Genomic DNA, 13,085 nt, shown 5'->3' with positions numbered 1-13,085 from the left:
CCATTGCACTCCAGCCTGGGCAACAAGAGCGAAATGCCATCTCAAAAAAAAAAAAAGAAAGAAAGAAAAGAAAATTGATCTACATGGACTTGTCTTTTAGGGTCAGTTTGTAAATTATATTTTCCTAGGACATTATCCATTTCTTCAGTTCTTTGAACAATTTCTATAGAGTTGTGTTTTGTGATATTTAAAATGTCTTCTTACTATAGTTATGTGCAACTTTTCATTTATTTTGTATATTTGTGCTTTCTCCTTTTCCTGATTATGTTATCTAATAGCTTATATAATTCTTTTTTACAGAATCAACCCACTCATTTATTAGTCCTACTGTTATCTATTTTCTAACTCCTTTATTTTAACTTTTATTTTTGTTAATTCATTCCTTCTGCTTCCCTGTATTTGTTTTGTCTTTCTCTAACTTTTTCAATCTGATGCTTATTCATTTAGTTTTTTTGTTTGTAATGTAAGTATTTTAAGGCTATGAACTTTCCGCTGACCACTGCTTTAGCTGTATCCATAGATTCTGATACGGAATGTTTTTATTGCCATTATTGTCTAGAAATTCAGCAATTTTGGTTTGTTTTTTGTTTGTTCATTTGTTTGTTTTGAGACAGGGTCTTGTTCTATTGCCCTAGCTAGAGTACAGTGGTGCAATCGTAGCTCATTGCAGCCTCAAACTCCTGGGTTCAAGGGATCCTCCTACCTCAACCTCCCAAGTAGCTGGGACTACAGACATGCATCACGACACCCAGCTACTTTTTTATTTTTTGTAGAGACAGGGATCTCACTGTGTTGCCCAGGCTGGTCTCAAACTCCTGGCCTCAAGTGATCCCCCTGTCTCAGCCTCCCAAAGTGCTGGGACTACAGGCATGAGCCACTGAAACCAGCTCGAGTTTCCCCTTGACCCAAGAGTTGTTTGAGTTTTCACATATTCAGATCCATTTTACACTGATCTCTAGTTTTATCCAGTTGTGATCAGAGAACATTGTCTACATTGGTTTTACTTTTTGGAATTTATTGAGATTTTCTTCTTGTCCTAATATTGAGTTTGCTGTTTAGGTTTTCTGGTTCTTACTAGGTTTTTTGATCCTTTACTCTGTTCTGGAATGAGAAAGGTAAGTTTAATTTCTCCTGTTCTTAGTGTGTTTCAATTTATAATCTATTTCTCCTTGTATCTCATTATTTCAGCTTTGTGAAAATTGCTATTTCATGTGGTACAAAAATATTAGTAACTTTATATCTTCATTGTGAATTGTGGCTGTATTAGTCCATTTTCACGCTACTGATAAAGACATACCTGAAACTGGGAAGAAAAAGAGGTTTAATTGGACTTACAGTTGCACATGGCTGGCGAGGCATCAGAATCATGGCAGGAGGCAAAAGGCACTTCTTACATGGTGGCAGCAAGAGAAAATGAGGAAGAAGCAAAAGTGGAAACCCCTGATAAACCCATCAGATCTCGTGAGACTTATTCACTGTCACGAGAATAGCACTGGAACTACCGGCCCCCTTGATTCAATTACCTCCCCCTGGGTCCCAGCCACAACACATGGGAATTCTGGGAGATACATATTCAAGTTGAAATTTGGGTGGGGACACAGCCAAACCATATCAGTGGCCTTTTTTGTCTCAATTAATGCTTCTTTGTAATAAACAACTTTTTATTTTTGATTAATTTTGGATTTACAGAAAGGTTGCAAAGATAGTACAGGGTTTCCATACACCCTTTACCTAGTTGCCCCTCATGTTAACATCTTGTATGACTACCTTCGTCTGAGCTAACTGAGAGATTAACATTGGTATGTTACTATTAACTAAAATCCAAACTTTATTCAGATTTCACCAGTTTTCCACTAGATATCCTTTGTCTATCCTAGGCTTCAATTCAGATGTGACATTGCATTTAGTCACCATATCTCCTCCAATCTGTGACAGTTTCCCAGTCTTCCCTTGTTTCTGATTACCTTGTCGATGCTTTTTGTTATGAGTTCCTAACTTATCGGAAATTAAGATGCAACATTTTTGCTTTTTTTATTTGCCTTTTATTGGTATGCCTTTGCCCTTTCTTGTATTTTTAGCCTTTCTGAGTCAGTTTGTTTTAGTTGACACTCTTGAATATAGCATTGAGTTTTGCTCAGTGATCCAATAGAAAAATGTTTTTCCTTAAACACTTGAGCTAAGACAGTTTGTATTTATATATATGAAAGATGTTTAGTGTTAGTATTGCCATATTATTTTATTTTATTTTATTTTTTTCGAGACAGAGTCTTGCTCTTTCACCCAGGCTGGAGTGCAGTGGCACGATCTTGGCTCACCTCAACCTCCGCCTCCCTGATTCAAGCAATTCTGCCTCAGCCTCCCGAGTAACTGGGATTACAGGTGCGTGCCACCACAGCTGGCTAATTTCTGTATTTTTAATAGAGATGGGGTTGCACCATGTTGGCCAGGCTGGTCTCAAACTCCTGACCTCGTGATCTGCCCGCCTCGGCCTCCCAAAGTGCTGGGATTACAGGCATGAGCCACCGCACCCGGCCTGTCATATTATTTTAATGTTTTTCTATATGTTTATATATTAAAAGCATTTCACTATATAGTCTGTTTTGTTTGCTTGTTTTTGTAATTATCCTGACATTTAGAAAAGCTTATATTTTGGTCTGCTGATTAATTTTAAGTATCTTTTTTTTATTACCTTTTTCTTTTTTATTTTTTTGAGACAAGGTTTCCACTCTGTCATCCAGGCTAGAGTGCAGTGGCATGATCACAACTCACTGCAGCCTTGACCTCCTGGACTCAAGGAATCTTCCCACTTCAGCCTCTGGAGTAGCTGGGACTACAGGGGCATGCCACCACGCCCGGCTAATTTTTTGGTTTTTTTTAATAGAGACAGAGTCTCGCTTTGTTGCCCAGGCTGCTCTTGAACTCATGGGCTCAAGTGATCCTCCCGCTTCAGCCTCCCAAAGTGCTGGGGTTACAGGTGTTAGCCACTGTTCCTGGCCTGTATTTTCTTTGTTTGTTTTTGTTTTTGTTTTTGTTTTGTTTTGTTTTGTTTTGTTTTGTTTTTTGAGACACGGTCTCACTCTGTCTCCCAGGTCAGAGTACAGTGGCATCACCTTGGCTCACTGCAGCCTTGACCTCCTGGGCTCAAATGATCCTCCCACCTCAGCCTCCTAAGTAGCTGGGACTGTAGACACACACAACCATGCCTAGCTAATTTTTTTTTATTATTATTTTAAGACAGAGTCTTGCTCCGTTGCCCAGGCTGGAGTGCAGTGGCGCAGTCTCAGCTCACTGCAACCTTTGCTTCCCAGGTTCAAGCGATTATCATGCCTCAGCCTCCCGAGTAGCTGGGATTACAAGTGCCCACTACCACACCTGGCTAATTTTTTGTTGTTTTTGTTTTTTTTTTGAGATGGAGTCTCACTGTGTCACCCAGGCTGGAGTACAGTGGTGTGATCTCGGCTCACTGCAAGCTCTGACTCCCAGGTTCACGCCATTCTCCTGCCTCAGCCTCCCGAGTAACTGGGACTACAGGTGCCCACCCCCACACCCGGCTGATTTTTTGTATTTTTAGTAGATACGGGGTTTCACCATGGTCTCAATCTCCTGACCTCATCATCTGCCTGCTTCGGCCTCCCAAAGTGCTGGGATTACAGGCGTGAGCCACCGCGCCTGGCCAGATTTTTGTATTTTCAGTAGGGATGGGGTTTCACCATGTTGTCCAGACTGGTCTCAAACTCCTGACCTCAAGTGAGCTACCCGCCTCAGCCTCCCAAAGTGCTGGGAATGAGCCACTGTGCCTAGCCTTATTATTATTTTTTGTAGAGGTGGGGTTTCACCATGTTGCCCAGGCAGTTAAGAGTTGTGCATCTGGCCCGGCACGGTGGCTCACGCCTGTTATCACAGCACTTTGGGAGGCCAAGGCAGGCGGATCACCAGGTCAGGAGATCGAGACCATCCTGGCTAACACGGTGAAGCCCCGTCTCTACTAAAAATACGAAAATTAGCCAGGCGTGGTGGCGGGTGCCTGTAGTTCCAGCTACTCGGGAGGCTGAGGCAGGAGAATGGTGTGAACCCGGGAGGAGGAGCTTGCAGTGAGCCGAGATCGCGCCACTGCACTCCAGCCTGGGCGACAGAGCGAGACTCCGTCTCAAAAAAAAAAAAAAGTTGTGCGTCTATATTTATAAGTGAAATGAGCCTAAAATTTTCTTTTCTTCTGTTGTCCTTATCGGGTTTTAGAATCAAAATTTCAAGATTGTACTAGACTGATAAAGTGAGCCAGGAAGCTTTCTCTCCTTTTCTATTTTCTGGAATAATTTCTGCAAGAAGAGAATTAATGGTTCTCTTGAGAATCTGGCACAATACACCCGTAAACCATCTGGGCCTGAATTTGGGGGGACATCCTTGACTACCATTTTAATTTATTTTCTTTCTTTCTTTTTTCTTTTTTTTTAAACTGAGTCTCGCTCTGTCACAGAGGCTGGAGTGCAATGGTGCAATCTCGGCTCACTGCAACCTCTGCCTCCTGGGTTCAAGCAATTCTCCTGCCTCAGCCTCTCAAGTGTCTTGGACTACAGGCAAGCACCACCACGCCCAGCTAATTTTCTGTAATTTTAGTAGAGATGGGGTTTCGCCATATTGGCCAGGCTGATCTCAAACTCCTGACCTCAGGTGATCCACCTGCCTCAGCCTCCCAAAATGCTGGGATTACAGGCGTAAGCCACCATGCCCAGCCGATTTTAATTTCATTAATACTTAGTGGTCTATTCAAATTCTCTATTTTTTCAGATACCATTTTTCTTATTTTATATTTCTCTCTTTTTTTTTTTTCTCAGACGTACTCTCACTCTGTCACCCAGGCTGGAGTGCAGTGGTGCAATCTTGGCTCACTGCAACCTCCTCCTCCCAGGTTCAAGTGATTCTCCTGCCTCAGCCTCCCAAGTAGCTGGGACTACAGCACCACCACACCCAGCTAATGTTTGTATTTTTAGTAGAGACAGGGTTTTACCATGTTGGCCAGGCTGGTCTTGAACTCCTGACCTTAAGTGATCCCCCATCTCCTTGGCCTCCCAAAGTGCTAGGATTACAGGCATGAGCCACCACACCCAGCCCATCTAGTTCCTAATGGTCAGGTTTCTGACTTGAGTGCCTGATGGTGGCTTCACAGAGGGGAGGGCAGCAGAGGAGCAGCATGCCTGTCATTTGGGGAACAGAGGGAGTTTGCCTACCTTTGTACTTCCAGCAAAGGAATGGGATTCTCTGTGACTTTGGATATTTGTGACTGTATGTGATTGTGCATACTTCTAGGAATGTGTATGTTTATACATGATGCTCTACTGTGCTTCTGTTTATATGAAAATATAAGACTGAAAGAGAACAATTTTTTTTTCAGACGGAGTTTTGCTCTTATTGCCCAGGCTGGAGTGCAATGGCGCGATCTTGGCTCACTGCAACCTCCGCCTCCCAGGTTCAAGCGATTCTCCTGCCTCAGCCTGGGATTACAGGCATGCGCCACCACGCCCGGCTAATTTTGTATTTTTAGTAGAGACAGGGTTTCACCATGTTGGTCAGGCTGGTCTCAAACTCCTGACTTTGGGTGATCCACCCACCTCTGCCTCTCAAAGTGCTGGGATTACAGGCGTGAGCCATCACGCCCAGCAAGAACAATTTTTCAAAAGGGAATTGATTAAATTATCCTCTGTGTAGCTATTCTTCTGTATCTGTTCACACAGGTCCCTGAGCTGAGAGGGGGTAATTCCGTGGGTCTCTCAATGTCCCTATGCATGTCTCCATCTCTGCCAGCGGGTGATTCATTCTGTGTGCTTTTCCATGTCTCTGAGTATCTGCATCTGTGAGAGTCTGATTCTATGTGTGTCTCTATGTCTCTGCACACATCTGGGTCTCTAAGGGTAGAGGATTCTGTATGCATCCCTGCCTTTCGCTGTAGAAGCATATGCATGGAGTGCACATGCTACGTGGTAGGTTCATACTCTCCAAGTCTGGAAGAAACATTACAACAGGAAATGCTCTGGATTCCAGCTTCCGGATGGAATTTCACTCAGAAAAGTACCCCTTCCTGGTCCTCCCAATAAATGCAGCATTCTTTGTCTTTCAAGAGACTGAGTTGAGGGGATTTATGCTAACCTTGACCTCAGAGGCCACGTCTTTCAGGAGGATTTGGCAGACCCATGAAATTCCACACCCTGCCACTCACCTCTTGCCAGGCCTACTTCTTCCTCTTGAACCCTTTTATAGCTCCACATTATCTACCAAAACAATTCCAATCTAAATTGTCCAGAGCAGCCAGAGGAAAACACAAGGAGATGGGGACAAAGAAACAGCATAAGATTAAGTAAATAAATAAAGATATATAGAGGGACAGAAAGACAAACAGACCAAGAAATAGGGTTTGAAGGGTGAGGACAGACAGTAAAAAATGGAGATAAAGAAACAGAAGGAGGGCCAGGTGCGGTGGCTCATGCCTGTAATCCCAACATTTTAGGAAGCCAAGGTGGGCAGATCACTTGAACCCAGGAGTTCGAAACCAGCCTCAGCAACATGGCGAAACCCATTTCTACAAAATACAAAAAATTAGCCGGGCATGTTTGTGTGCACCTGTAGTCCCAGCTACTTAGGAGGCTGAGGCAGGAGGATCACTTGAGCCCAGGAGGTCCAGGCTGCAGTGAGCCACGACCACGCCACTGCACTCCAGCCTGGGTGACAAAGTTAGACCTTATGTCAAAAAAAAAAAAAATAGAAGGAGGCTGGGTGCTGTAGCTCACGCTTGTAATCCTAGCACTTTGGGAGGCTGAAGGCTGAGGTGGGAGGATCACTTGAGCCCAGGAGTTTGAGACGAAGCTGGGCAACATAATGAGACCACATCTCTCAAAAAAAATTTTTTTAAATAAGCCAGGCACAGTGGCTCACGCCTGTAATCCCAGCACTTTGGGAGGCCAAGGCAGAAAGATCACTTGATCCCAGGAGTTCAAGACCAGCCTGGGCAACATAGTGAGACTTTGTCTCTACAAAAATAAAGACAAAGTTAGCTGGGTGTGGTGGCACATGCCACGACAGCTACTTGTGAGGCTGATGTAGGAGGATCGTGTGAGCCTGGGAGGTTGAGGCTGCAGTCAGCCGAGATTGTGCCACTGCACTCCTACCTGGGCAGCAGAGTAAGACCCTGTCTCAAATATTTCTTTGTATAAATATGAAGAAACAGAAGGATGGAGACAGATATACGGAAAGATGAAGTGAGCAAAATGGAGAACAAGGGACTGGCTGAAATGAGGCAGGAATGTAGGGAGAGATATAAAGAGATGGGGACAGAGACAGACAGAGATTGGGGTCAGAGAAGCAGCTACATTAAAAATGAGGGAGAGATTAATGGGTACAAATATACTATTTGGTAGAAGAAATAAGACCTAGTGTTCGATAGATCAGTAGGGTGACTATAGTTTACAGTAACCTATTACACATTTCAAAATAGCTAGAAGAGAATAATTCAAATGTTTCTAGCATAAAGACAAATATTTAAGGTGATGGATATCCCAATCACACTGATTGATTTTTACAAATTGTATAAATGTATTAAAATATCATATGTGGATGGGCACAGTGGCACATGCCTGTAATCCCACTACTTTGGAAGGCCGAGGCCAAGGTGGGTAGATTGCTTGAGTCCAGGAGTTGGAGTCCAGCCAGGGCAACATAGCAAGACCCCATCTCCACAATAAATAACAAAAAATTAGCCAGACGTGGTGCCCACCTATAGTCCCAGCTACTTGGTAGACTGAGGTGGGAGGAAGGCTTGAGCCTAGGAGGTAGAGGCTATAGGAGCCAAGATCACACCACTGCACTCCAGCCTAGGCAAAAGAGTGAGACCCTATCTGAAAAAATAATAAACATTGTTAAAAATCATATGTACCCCAGCCAGGCGTGGTGGCTCACACCTGTAATCCCACCACTTTGGGAGACCAAGGTGGATGGATCACCTGAGGTCAGGAGTTCAAGACCAGCCTGCCCAACATGGTGAAATACCATCTCTACTAAAAATACAAAAATCAGGCTGGGCACGGTGGCTCATGCCTGTAATCCCTGCACTTTGGGAGCCGAGGCAAGTGGATCACCAAGGTCAGGAGTTTGAGACCAGCCTGGCCAACATGGTGAAACCCCTTCTCTACCAAAAATACAAAAATTAACTGGGCGTGGTGGCAGACACCTGTAATCCCAGCTACTTGGGAGGCTGAGGCAGTAGAATTGCTTGAACCAGGGAGGCAGAAGTTTCAGTGAGCCAAGATCACGCCACTATACTCCAGCCTGGGTGATAGAGCAAGACTCAGTCTCAAAAAAAATAAAAATAATAAAAATAATAATAATAAAAAAAAAAACAGAATTAGCCAGGCATGGTGATGCACTTGTAATCCCAGCTTCTCTGGAGGCTGAGGCATGAGAATCACTTGAACCTGGGAGGCAGAGGTTGCAGTGAGTGGAGAACACAGCACTGCATTCCAGCCTGGGGGACAGAGTGAAACTCCATCTTAAAAAGAAAAATCAGGCCGGGCGTGGTGGCTCACACCTGTAATCCCAGCACTTTGGGAGGCCGAGGCAGGTGAATCACAAGGTCAGGGATCAAGACCATCCTGGCTAACACGGTGAAACCCCGTCTCTACTAAAAAATACAAAAAATTAGCCGGTCATGGTGGCAGCTGCCTGTAGTCCCAGCTACTTGGGAGGCTGAGGCAGGAGAATGGCATAAACCCGGGAGGCGGAGTTTGCAGTGAGCCGAGATCGCGCCACTGCACTCCAGCCTGGGTGACAGAGCGAGACTCCGTCTCAAAAAAAAAAAAAAAAATCGTGTATCCCCAAAATATGTACATGTATTATGCCTCAATTAAAAATTGTTTTAAAATAAAATTAATTAGGCTGGGTGCGGTGACTCACGCCCGTAATCCCAGCACTTTGGGAGGCCGAGGCGGGCAGATCGCCTGAGGTCAGGAGTTCAAGACCAGCCTGGCCAACATGGTGAAACCCCATCTCTACTAAAAATAAAAAAAATTAGCCTGGCATGGTGGTGCGCGTCTGTAATCCCAGGTAACTGGGAGGCTGAGGCAGGAGAATCACTTGAACCCAGGAGGCGGAGGTTGCAGTGAACCAAGCTCACACCACTGCACTTCAGCCTGGGCAACAGAATGAGGCTCCCTCTAAATAAATAAATAAATAAATAAATAAAATTAATTATAAACAAAACAATTGTGGGCAGAGAGAAAAACAAAGCAATAGTAATAGCCAGGTAGTTGGAGGGGGAATGACTAGGATTAGATAAACAAAGATGGAAACAGAGATGGTGATGACAATGGGGAGGAAAATGTCAGTGATGTCAAAGTCTACATGTTTGAGTGTTTGTTCTGTCTGAAACATCTTCTAAGAGGTGTACATGTATTAACTCATTTAATCCTCACAATAACACTATGAAGCACAGGTACTATTATCAGCCCTATTTTACAGATGAGGACACTGAGGCACAGCAAGTCAATGGCACATCTAGGACTGGAATCCAAATAAATAGTCAAATACCAGAGACCATACTCTTGACTACTTTGTCAGTGACACAGGTAGAGACAAAAGGACGTGGAGCTGGGGACAAGATAGCAGATGAAGCACACTTAGCGACAGAGAGATGGGGACAAGAGTCAGACACATGAGGAAAACAGCCCAACAAGAGAGATGGTGACAGAGAAATAGAGGTAAAAATTGGATATAGAGTAATGAGAGAGAATCAGACAGGGAGAAGGAGGCAAGAAGACCGACATAGGAGTGTGTGTGAGGGAGGGAAAGACAGAAACAAGAATGTAAATATTAAGAGGGAAAAAATGAAGACAGAGATACAGAGATCGGAACAGAAAGGTGAGAATAGAGAAAGACAGTGGTAGCGGGGAGCAGAGACAGATGAATGCAGCAACGCAAAGAGATGAGGACTGAGAGAGACAGCCAGAGATAGGATAAATTGGGACAGAGTGATGGAGACTTCTGGAAATACATAAAAGAGGCCAAGGAGTCAAGGGAAATTGAAAGGAAAACAGAAAAGACAGAAATTCTGGAACACATAGAAATTTAGAAACAGGCAGGGTGCGGTGCCTCACGCCCAGCACTTTTGGAGGCTGAGGCAGGCAGATCACTTGAGGTCAGGAGTTCGACACCAGCCTGGCCAACATGGTGAAACCTCGTCTCTACTGAAAATACAAAAATTAGCTGGGCGTGGTGGTGCATGCCTGTGATCCCAGCTACTCAGGAGGCTGAGGCAGGAAAATCACTTGAACCTGGGAGGCGGAGGTTGCAGTGAGCTGAGATCACACCACCACACTCCAGCCTGGGTGACAGAGTGAGACTCCGTCTCAGAAAAAAAAAAAAAAACAGATGAGAGAGAACAATGTGGTCATATATATATAAGGACAGAGACATGGACCAAGATGAGGATCATGAGTTAGACTCAGACAGGATGGAGACAGGGTAGCCGGCAACATAACTAATAGAATGAGAGAACAAGAGTGAGAGGGGAGAGAGTTTGAGAAAGAGAATAGGAGAGACAGGAAAAAGAAGCAGCCAGACAGTTGTAAACAGAGAGACAAGAAAAAGCAGAATAGAGACAGAGATAGGGGATGTCTGAGAGGTGGTGACAGTGATGGCTAACTGGGAGGAAGAGAGACAAAAACATGAAAGAGAAATAGTGGCCGGGCACCGTGGCTCATGCCTGTAATCCCAGCACTTTGGGAGGCTGAGGTGGGTGGATCACCGAGGTCAGGAGTTCGAGACCAGCTTGGCCAACATGGTGAAACCCCGTCTCTACTAAAAATACAAAAATTAGCCAGGTGTGGTGGTGGGCACCTGTAATCCCAGCTACTCGGGAGGCTGAGGCAGGAGAACTGCTTGAACCCAGGAGGCGGAGGTTGCAGTGAGCTGAGACTGTGCCATTGCATTCCAGCCTGGGTGACAGAGTGAGACTGTGTCTCAAAAAAAAAAAAAAAGGGGAGAGAGAGAAATAGAGACAAAAGGATTAAATCTTTCTGATCCAACAATCATTCACAAGTCTCTTGGCTATATCAGGGTGAGCACTGGGCCATATGGGGCCCACTAGACTATGAGTTCAGGAAGGCACGGCCCAGGCCTTTGTTATTCCTTACTGTATCCTACACTCATGATAGAGTGCCAGTCACATGGAGAGCTCCATTTATTAAACATTAGGCACCATGTCCTGTGCATGCCTTTTCGTGGATTATGTCATCAGAACCTCACAGGTCTGATGTAGTAGGTGTTATTATCATCCACAGTTTACACATGGGGAAACTGAGACTCCAAACAATGAATAACTTGCCCAACATCACACAGAGGAGCTAGGAGTGAATGAAGCTCCTGCCCGGACCAACGGTGAGAGTATATCATAAACCAAGGATTGGGATGAATCCTTTCCCATGCACTGAAGATACAAAAAGCAAAATTCCAGTCTGCTTGCTTCCAAGGACTACATGTTTGACTACAATGCCATACTGCTTCAATTGAAGGTTTGCTGACAGACTAATGGAAGACTGCGGTCTCTAGGGTAAGCGTGTCCTGACTCCTTGTACTCTGGAGCTCCCTCCTTCTAGTAGTTGAGGCAGACCTACCTAGCTTAGAGAGACTGGGAAAGCTCAGAGAGACTGGGGAAACGGCAGAAATAAAGCCCTGTGGGAAAAACTCAGCCTGGGAAAATCAGAGAAAGCTTCCTGGAGGAGGAGGTAATTTAAAGAGGCCAGAGGTAGATTTACATAGAAATCAATGAAGCTTAAGCTTCAGGGCTCCTCCTTTGCACAGGTCTCTTCCAAGGCCCTGTTTAATGAACAGTGAACAATCATAGTACTGAAGATTTGTCATTCTACAAAAAAATTAAAATGTCCTGAAATTTTACAGCTCATATATGAAAGAAACTAGACAAGGGTTTTCCCAAATTTGATAGCAGTCCTAAACATGTATAAAATATTATTATTATATGAAACTGAAACTTTGCTAAACTGTCAATAGTAAAAAACAAATTTCTATCAACCGTGCTACTAAAAAAGACTAACTTTTTTTTTTTTTTTTGAGACTGGGTCTTGCTCTGTCACCCAGGCTGCAGTGCAGTGGCACAATCATGGCTCACTGCAGCCTCAACCTCCTGGACTCAAGGGATCCTCTGGCCTCAGCCTCCCAAGTAGCTGGAATTACAGGCAGGCACCACCATGCCTGGCTAATTTTTTAATTTTTTGTAGAGACAGGTCTCACTATGTTGCCCAGGTTGGTCTCCAACTCCTGGGCTCAGCCATTCTCCCACCTCAGCCTCCCAAAGTGCTGGGATTACAGGCCTTAGCCATCGCGCCTGGCCCTCTATTTTCTCTATCGCAAATGACCTTACTTCAGGCATCAGTGAGAAGATAGAAGCCATCAAACATCGAGAATTTTTTACAGGGCCTTTATCTTCCCACCACTCAATCTGTAAAGTTACCTGTATTTGCATTTGTCTTTTTCTCATTCCTTCCTATTACAATTAAGGGTCCAGGGACCCTCTGAGGCTCAGTACCCTAGATCCCAACCCCAACCTTTCCTTTCCCTTGTGTTAGTGCCTTTCTCTCTCTCTCTCTCTCTCTCTCTCTCTCTCTGTACTGGATCATTCCCAGAAGGAAACATAGTCCAGCATCTCTCATCTTAAAAAAAAAAACATTATTTGACCCTCTTCCTATGATCATGCTATCTCCCTAGGATCTATTTCCCTTCATAGCCATGTTTCTCAAGGGAACTGCATACGCACATAACCCCACTTCACTGGGGTGGGAGGAAGTGTTCCTTCTAACCTCAGTGAGGATCCTATAACAATCCGGCCCTCTAGGCAATTAGTCGTATTTTTTTAATTAATTAATGTATTTGTTTTTCATGATATACATTATAAATTTTGTAATATACATATCTGTACAGTTTGAATAAACAATTTAAAAAATCTGTGTCCCTATCACCTAGCTTCAATAAGAGATCATTTACTAATGACAAAACTCCTTGTACGACTCTCCCCAGTCATGTCTCCTTCA

Source organism: Pan paniscus, chromosome X (genome assembly GCF_029289425.2).
Source record: "Pan paniscus chromosome X, NHGRI_mPanPan1-v2.0_pri, whole genome shotgun sequence".
NCBI lineage: Eukaryota > Metazoa > Chordata > Mammalia > Primates > Hominidae > Pan > Pan paniscus.
The sequence above is the reverse complement of the archived record's forward strand: the minus strand, read 5'-3'. Positions refer to the sequence as shown.